The 9,248-nt window shown below is 45.6% G+C and overlaps 1 protein-coding gene across 6 annotated transcripts in view; it reads right to left on the reverse strand.

Annotated features, from left to right (window-relative positions):
• dtnba (dystrobrevin, beta a) overlaps window positions 1-9,000 on the reverse strand; it is a 27,531-nt gene extending 18,531 nt beyond the window's left edge. For 5 of the 6 annotated variants that reach the window (XR_013812540.1, XR_013812541.1, XR_013812542.1 and 2 more), the window contains exon 1: window positions 3,768-3,818. The gene's annotated coding sequence lies outside the window, so the exon portion shown is untranslated. Of the gene's footprint in view, window positions 1-3,767; window positions 3,819-8,922 lie in introns of those variants that run through there. The other variant, XR_013812539.1, reaches the window with a different exon arrangement.
• Between the last annotated feature and the right edge of the window lie 248 nt (window positions 9,001-9,248).

The raw sequence follows: 9,248 nt of genomic DNA on the forward strand, positions 1-9,248 counted from the left end.
ATTTTGTTTTGGTAGATAGGAAGGGGAATGGGAGTCATAACCATGGCTACAGCTTATGAACTACTGGAGCTGAACTAATCAGACACTGAACAGATCTTGATAATGACTTAGATAAAAAGAGAAGGGGGAAGTCATGATGTAAAAGTAAAAATGAGAGACAGAAATAAAATATAACCAAATGTGATGCGTGAGAGGCAGCTGTGACACAAAATATATCCAACAAATTTGAGTTCAGTAGCAGTGTTTCCCCCAGCACTGTATGGTTAAGGCTTCCAATGTATAAAAAATATATATATATTAGGATAAAAAAAAAAACATACTTCCATCAGGTATGAAAAATAAAGTTAAATAATGCATCAGTAATACTGTTGTATAATAATGCATCAGTAATACCGTCCATGGGACGACCATTGTACAACAATGGTCGTCCCATGGAATTGAAACGGAGACCCCCCCCCCCCTAGATGTTGAACGGTCACCGTGATATATATACACATGTGTGTATATATAAATACACATGCATTGGCTGAGCTAAGACTGCCAGCGCCCCCCTTTACACCAAAGTCTGTATATTTAGCAAACACAGGTTTACAAAGAACATGGAGATCGCTGCTTTATGCTCCTTGAACCTCTAAATGCTTTAACAGAGCACATCCATGTATACACTCCCAACACTAACTGTTTCACTTCATGTTCTGTCAGGTGGTTAGTAGCTCCTCCCCATACTACGGGTGCCCAAAATATATATTGCAAACAACGGCAGATTTTGATTTTCGGTCGAGATACATATATCGTACATTTTTTGGCCCCTTGAGACCAGTATGGGTCGGGCTCTAAAGACTACATTGAAGTGCTGTTGTCTGCCCACGGCCAGGAACCTGTTCTAGTACACCCCCAGAATAAATTAAACATTGTTTACCAGCTCGTATCTTGATATCACTGCATGTTCTAGTAATGACTGTGATACTAATCAGACTGATGACACACACACACAGTACAGTACAGTACAGCCTAAACAAGCCTCTTGGAGATGAGCTGTTTACTTGGTAAACACATACACTAGCGAGACCAGCTGGTGAAAGCTGATCTCAAGTCTGGCATTTAAAAAAAGAGAAGAAGAGTGGAAGAGGAACTGGAAGGAATGAAGCCACTGGGGGGGGAGGAGAGAGAGAGAGAGAGAGAGAGAGAGAGAGAGAGAGAGAGGGAGAGAGAGAGAGAGAGAGAGAGAGAGAGAGAGAGGGAGAGAGAGAGAGAGAAAGAGGGAGAGAGAGAGAGAGAGGGAGAGAGAGGGAGACAGAGAGAGAGAGGGAGAGAGAGAGAGAGAGAGAGGGAGAGAGAGAGGGAGCAAAGAGAGAGGGAAAGAGAGAGAGAGAGAGAAGAGAGAGAGAGAGAGAGGGAGAGAAAGAGGGAGAGAGAGAGAGAGGGAGACAGAGATAGAGAGAGAGAGAGAGAGAGGGAGCGAAGAGAGAGAGAGAGAGAGAGAGAGAGGGAGAGAGAGAGAGGGGGAGAGAGCGAGAGAGAGCGAGAGAGAGAGATTTCTATAATCAAGAGAAACAAAACGTGAGAATAAAAGACAGAAAAGAGAGAGATTGAAAAGAGTGAGCACAAAGGAGGGAGACAGCAGAGACAACAAGCAGGCTACAACTCTGTGGAACAACCGCTGTCATCCGCCCGGCCGCTCTCAGGTGGAGCTCCGCCGCAGGAGATCTCTATCGGTCGCCATGGTGATACGTTCCCATCGCCAACAACAACCCACTCACCACGCACACCTGCAATATTAGCATTCCTTTTATAAAGGCATTTCAGTGGCATGCCCAATTCCAAGACACACACACACACACAACATAAACGCACAGACAAAAACACATACAGAAAAACACACACACACTGACACTCTTCTAAGAAATAGGTTAGCCCACGCACACACACACACTCTCTCACACACACACACACACACACACACACAAACACATTCCAGAAGAGATTATGAGTCTCCCCAAGCCTTCATGCTTCTCAGAGACAAAAGAGGGCAAGGAGATCTCTGCTTACAGCGTCCTCTCACTGAATGGATCTCATTCACCCCCTGCCCATCCCTGCACCCTACTCTCTCCCCTCTTTCTCTCACACACACAGTTTCCCATTTCTTTACTTGCTGTGATGTTACCATGTACCGTATTCTCTCTCTCTCTCTCTCTCTCTCTGTCTCTCACACATACACACACACACACACACACAAGCCACTTCCTCCTTGTCTCCCCCCTCGTCCTCCTGTGACTCCCCCCCTCGTCCTCCTGTGATTCTCTCTACCTGCCCTCGTCCGGGGTGGAGGCCTCCTGCACCGCCCGACCTCCCTGAACCTCCCCCTGCTCCCGGAAGAGCTGACAGGGACAAGTCTGCACAGCGGTGGACGAACACGACACCAGCCCTGAGCGGCCAGACGTGTCTTGGACGGTTCAGAAAAGTGCTGTTCAAATTAGATGGATTATTATTATTACTAACAGGGTGCCATTGAGCAAGGCACTACCGCTATAGTCTCACTTGAGAAAGCCATAGGGGGAAGACAGCCAAAGTATTCAAAGATTGTATCAACTTTTTTGTAAGATCCCATTTTCTGGGTGTTTCTTGACTGCCCCCATCTGTGCGTTCACTCGAGGAACTAGAACGTATCTGGATGACTAAGACTTTCCCCGATGAGATTTGTTGTACTAAGCTCACACAGTTCCAGGTCCACGCTCTTCAAATATTTAGCCACTGGTAAAACGAACAAAGCATGTGCACGTGTTGCAGGCCTATCAGTTACTGGCAGACCTCGGAAACACTTCTAGCGCTTGACTCATACAACCTCATGCATTTTTTGGTCAAAGCCTGGCCTTGCCGTCTGTGTTGCCCTCTTTCTGTCTGTCTGTCGGTCTGTCCTGTCTCCATCCGCATATTCGACACTGAGGGATATTTGGTGCGTGAGCCTGGCAGTCTATTTTAAATATGTGCGTCCCAAGCAGTGGGCATGTTACTATCCCTTGTGACAAGGAAGCACCCAGTGGCTGGGGTTGAGAGGTTGTGTCGGTGTAACTCAGAGGCACTCGAAGCTACAAGAGCAAAAAACGGTCACTGAATTCACATCTTGTTCCTAGTTTATAATTAACAAATACCCTAGGTTTTCAACAAGAAGGCAAACATTAAACAAGATCTCACAAATTGTCCCCATAACTCCCTTTTCATGTTCTGTGATGTTGTTTTTCTGCCAACAGTTCCTTGAAATGGCCCACCACTCAGTAGTATTTACTCATACACCATAACAGCCCGGTGTCCGGTAAACAATCACTGGCCTTTTAAGAGACCGACAGCGGACTTACAGACAGGCTTTTAAAGACCTGCCCTGGCTACCCTGCCCTTAAAGAGCTCTGCTACGGAAGGGCCAGAAATAGGGAGTGGGAGGCAGGGAGGGAGGGAGGGAGGGAGGGGGTAGCCAGTGATGGAGGCCAGTAGCATGACTGCGTTTTATTAAGCTCAACTGTTTGCCGAGCTCTTTGGAAAATGAGCAAAGCAAACAGCGCATGCTGCCCCACACACGGCATGCGGGGAGATGCACAAGCAGTCACACGCTTTAAGAGGCACTTCTGGCTGCAGGGGTTCAATTAATTCTGAGCAATAAACAGCGGCACACTTTGCAAAAAAACTTGCTGAATAAACTATTATGTGGGATAATCTGAGCTTGTGCTGTGTGTGTGTGTGTGTGTGTGTGTGTGTGTATGTGTGTTCAGTCTTACCTCTCTTTGTTTCAGGGGTCACACCTGATAGTGGAGCCACGATAAAGAAGGGACCTGTGGTGAAGGAGGAGAGAGAGAGAGAGAGGAGAGAGGGAGAGAGGGGGGGGGGGGGGGGGGGGGGGGGGGGGGGGGGGGTCATTTCACAAGTCTTTTCAGGCTGATGTAGACAAAATAACTGTCATATGAGGTGGGTGAAGACACTAGCAAGTCACCCCTGGATCATATGTTATGAATACATGATCATCAGCCTCATGTTCTGGCCTTATGGACATTGGTTTGGACATTGGGAATGTGCTGCATTATGAATGATTACGATGAACAAATGTACTTAAAACAATTCTAAAACATGGATAAACAATAAACCGGTATTACCCTGTTATAATAATGATAATCATTGAATTTATATAGCGCTTTTCAAGTCCCGAAAGCGCTTTACAGTGAAGAGGGGACCTCACTCCACCTCTTTTATATTGAAGTAGACTATTATGATTCCCTCTAACGCTGTCGCAGTGCACAGCAAATGTCTGAGACCTGGTGTTAGACACGTTAGCGTGAGGCGGTTAAGCAGCTCCATCCGCAGCGCTGCAAGGATTAGCGCACCCACTGAGCCCTCTAGTTGCAAGGCCTTCTGGGATAATGATTCCTCCTCCATATCTCAAGCCAGTCAAGCTATCACTATATCCTGGCTCAATTGGTGCCGTAGCACCCAGCCATTGAGAGAACATGCACGAGTCAGAAAGATACGGCCACACAAGCACACACAGAAACAAAAACACACGTATGTGTGTGATGGACCATAAACGTCAAACTGTGATTTTAATAATTCAAATAAGCTATCTCAAAATACAGACGCTTTACTCTTCTAATTTCAGCAACTATACCTTAAGTCTATTGTATTGACATGTCAATAGCGGCACTGTTTGTTATGTTTTCAATGTGATCCAACCATCCAAAGTAGTAAGACTCAAACTACAGAGAAGCCAAACAGTATGGACACTGGGCTGTGGTTGACATTTGATTAGGAATTGCATGCCCAAGAACCTAACCACTTTAACACCCAGCACCCAGAGATCCAACCATTACCAAGTGGAAAGGAGAGGCGCAGCGGATGAGGCGAGAGGAAGTGTGTGTGAGTCTTCACATCAATACTCAGTGCTAATGCGCAATGCAGCGGAACCAGATACATTATAGCTTTGGCAAATGTAACAATGAAGCATCTTTGACCCTCTATAGAACTCCCACACTGGTACACCCACAGACACACACACACACACACACACACACACACACACACACACACACACACACACACACAAATCGTTTTTCAGCTGGACCTATAGGGAGGTCTTTGTTTCCAGGGTGAGCAAGCAAGAGAGAGATCAAGTGTGTGAACGTGGGTAGGAGTTAACCTCAAATCAATGCAAGGTAGACTACCCAAACAGACCAACTGTGCATCTATAGACCCACTTTCCAACACACACACACGCACACACACACACACACACACACACACACACACACACACACACACACACACACACACACACACACACACACACACACACACACACACACACACACACACACACACACACACACACACACACACACACACCAGTAGTTTCCACCAGCAGCAGATGGGTACCAGTTGAACCGACAAACAAATAAAAATAACACACATGAACACAAACTCTCAGACTCCCCATATCATGTCAACTATACACTGGAAGCCCGCCATCCAACCACACACTCACACACACATACACACATTAACACTAACGCTAGCCTTCTGACACTTTCCACATGTGACGTGTGATAGAGTGAAACACAGGAAAATTACACACAAATAAAGAGGAAGAGAAGCTCCTTAATTTCCCCCCCCCCCCACACTCACCAGAGTAGACCTTTCAGATATTCTCAAATAATAAACCCTGTGTCAACCGTCAACCGTCTAAAGGACATACGAGGGTACACGGGCAATCACCCACACACTGACAGGGACAACCAGGGCGTCAACCACTCTCTGTGCCACACACACACACACACACACACACACACACACACACACACACACACACACACACACACACACACACAAAATGCCTTGATCACATGACCACTAGCAGCTGTTCCGTACACTCATTCAATGCACCACTGACAGCAAACGCACAAACTGGTATGTGTGTGTGCATGTGCATGCGTTTGGACAAGTCTGTGGGTCAGAGAGGTAGATTATAGATGTGTAATAACTTTACACTGGATTTTTGGGATACACCAGAGCACCTCATAATAAAACAACATAATGAGCTATTTCGTATCATATACTAACATTTTGCCAGCTAGTGCATTATCTCACGTTGTTACGTTTAGTATCTGATGTATAAGTGTTAATTGTTAATATCAAGCAAATGTAAACAATTTGTTTTTTTGTTTTTTTGTGGTTGTTACATCCTTTCAAAGCGTGTTCTTTAATTGCCACCGTGGGGATCTGACCTGACTGCGACTGTACCTTGACCTCTGACCTCCTGCTGATAGCCCACCCCCCCTCCTCTATGGTACCGCGGACCCCGCGGAGACAGCCTGGCTCCTACCGTAGGCATCAGCCATACCAGCACAGGTATATATACAGCAGCAGTAAAAGATATCTGGTTACACCCTCACACACACACACACACAAACACACACACACACACACACACACACACACACACACACACACACACACACACACACACACACACACACACACACACACACACACACACACACACACACACACATACACGCACACACACACACACACACACACACACACACACACACACACACACACACAGGCTGACGCGAACACCTGAACCTTTGCTTGATTAGAAGGGGATATCCAAATATTACAAACACATATACATATACACAAAGTGGAGCAGAAGATACACACCCACACTAGGGGAGGGGGGAGACACCCCACAGACAGAAAGCAATAGATAACCAAAGAGGTTTATTGTGGTGCCGAGGGAGAAGCGACAGAGACAGCAGACTTACAGCAAGAGGAAGTGGAGGCAATGACAGAGCACCACAGAGCTGATAGTGACCACGTGTCCACAGCTTCAACAGGAAGATTTCGCTTTCCCTCTCCCTTTCTATCTCTCCCTCTCTATATATCATTTAGTATTATTTTTTATACTGTGTGTGTGTGTGTGTGTGTGTTTGTGTTTGTGTATATGTGTGTGTGTGTGTGTGTGTGTGTGTTTGTGTGCTTGTATATACACCATATACATGGTAACACACAAAATAATATAGAAGGTAAGTCATGGTATTACAAAGGAATGTACATATGATTAACAACATTCTTCTGGCTCTTCAGCGGGACAATACATGTCACAGCTGAGAAACCCTAACCCGCTGCTTTAGGCAACACAATGGCCAGAGGGGAACACTGCTCAATGGACAGATGTCAATGGGCAGATGTCGATTGAAAGGTACTGAAGTCTTTAGAGAGGGGTTGGCTCAGAGGGAGGGAGGGGGGCCTGTCAGAAAAGAAATGGATGGATCCTACTTTAGAAACACATCCAATCTACTTGTTGAGTAACAGTAAACTACTGCTGTGCAGAGATGCTGACATTATACTTTACATCATACCCGACGGTATGCATCGTTAAAGCTTTTAAAAAGCTATTTTCCTAAAAATGAAATAAAGAGCCTGCATAAGCAGGGCTGTTAATTGCTGTTTCCCTTCGCAATCTTTCTTGTTAGGTGTAAACAAATCGCCCACTGCTAGGGGAAAATTGGCTGTATGTGCCTGCCAGAGCATAAACATGGGCAGCTCGGGGCACACACCAACAGTTATAATGATCTACTCTTCTCAATGAAATTGCCCTCCACCACACATACACACATACACACGCATGTCACACACACACCCTCACACAGATATCAAATAGAGTTGTACACAACAGTTATTTGAAAAGGTATATGTATTTATCTGTGACACACGCAAGACACACGTTTCACCCCCCCCAAAAAAAAAACACACCCTCACACACACACACACACACACACACACACACACACACACACACACACACACACACACACACACAGAAGAGTGGAAATTTTAAGAATGAAAAACGCAATATACTCCCTGAACCATGCAAACGAACAGACGTAGATAATAGGACTTAGTTCACGTTATTCTTAATGGTATGTGGTAATAGAGCAAGCTTTCCCCATCGGTGGTTCTGAATGCAATTCTCCTCTTTCCAAATAAACATGACAGTTTGCTACAGAAGACCCTCCATGCCTTGGCAACTTTTCACCCCCTAATAATAAGGGCCCATTTGATCTAGGACCATGTGTTTTAGCCAGGTAATAGCTGTGCTTTTTAAGCTTTGTGTCTAGTGTGTTTGAAATATGCTTGGAGGTGTTGCAGAAAACGAGCAAAGACAGAGAGAGATGAATCATTCGTAATACATCAACAGTGGTGCTAGTCTGGTGGTAAAGCCCTCGTGTCTCTCTCCTGTACCCTTCAATCATTCTTCATGTCGGTACCAGCTCCTTCAGCATTTTTACACTAGAATCAACCCTGGCTGGTACCACTAACACATGAACGCTTTACACTTTACACTACTACACCTCTTTACTTATCATCACTTTCTCAGTTTCTGTTATTATTACTTACTTTATTTTATTATCATGGTTTATTATGTGATCTATGCTGCTACTTATTTTTACTTATTTTGTACACATTTCTATTTCTACTTATCTTTATTTACTTTATCTTGTATTGTTGCTGCTATGTGACTGTTCAGGAACCAAGACTAGGAATTTTACTCTTGTGTACTTGTACAATAAGATCTAATAAAAGTAATTCTGAATCAGATTCTGATCCTTCTAGTCCTGCCTGCATGTGAAGTAGCTGTCGCTGAGACTTAAAAGCGGCCATATTGCAGAAAAAGTTGAACTCCCCTTTCCACCTTGTTGAATCCGTTTCCCTTACAACTCACACACACACACACACACACACACACACACACACACACACACACACCGAGGAGCCACTCGGCTTCAACTGAAAAATAGCCATATTGTTTTATTACCGTGTAATACCGCAGTAATAGCCTATGGCTGCTGTGTTTTGAGATATCCCAGCCATACTCACAAGTGCTATTTTCGGGCAAGTATTCGTGGGCGAATACCAACATCAACACTGCGGCGCGTCCGGCGCCGAGCCCCGCGGAAACGGCGTGTCTCCTCGCCCGGCCCTGTGAACCACTTTTACCGCTCTCCTGTCCACCGCTCCGGTCCCGTTATATCCCGTGTCGGTCCAACGGTGGCCCCCTCCATGCCCTGCTGTACCGGGTGCTACTCAAGGGGGACGCTACGGTTCTCCTCGGCTGCTTGTTGTTTCTCTGTTAGCCCCCCAACTCAGTCAGTCAGTGTGTAGTGGGCTAGTTTGAGATTTTTTGAACGAAAGTCACTCCTCTC

Source organism: Pollachius pollachius (assembly GCF_949987615.1).
Source record: "Pollachius pollachius genome assembly, chromosome: 16".
In the NCBI taxonomy this organism is placed as follows: Eukaryota; Metazoa; Chordata; class Actinopteri; order Gadiformes; family Gadidae; genus Pollachius; species Pollachius pollachius.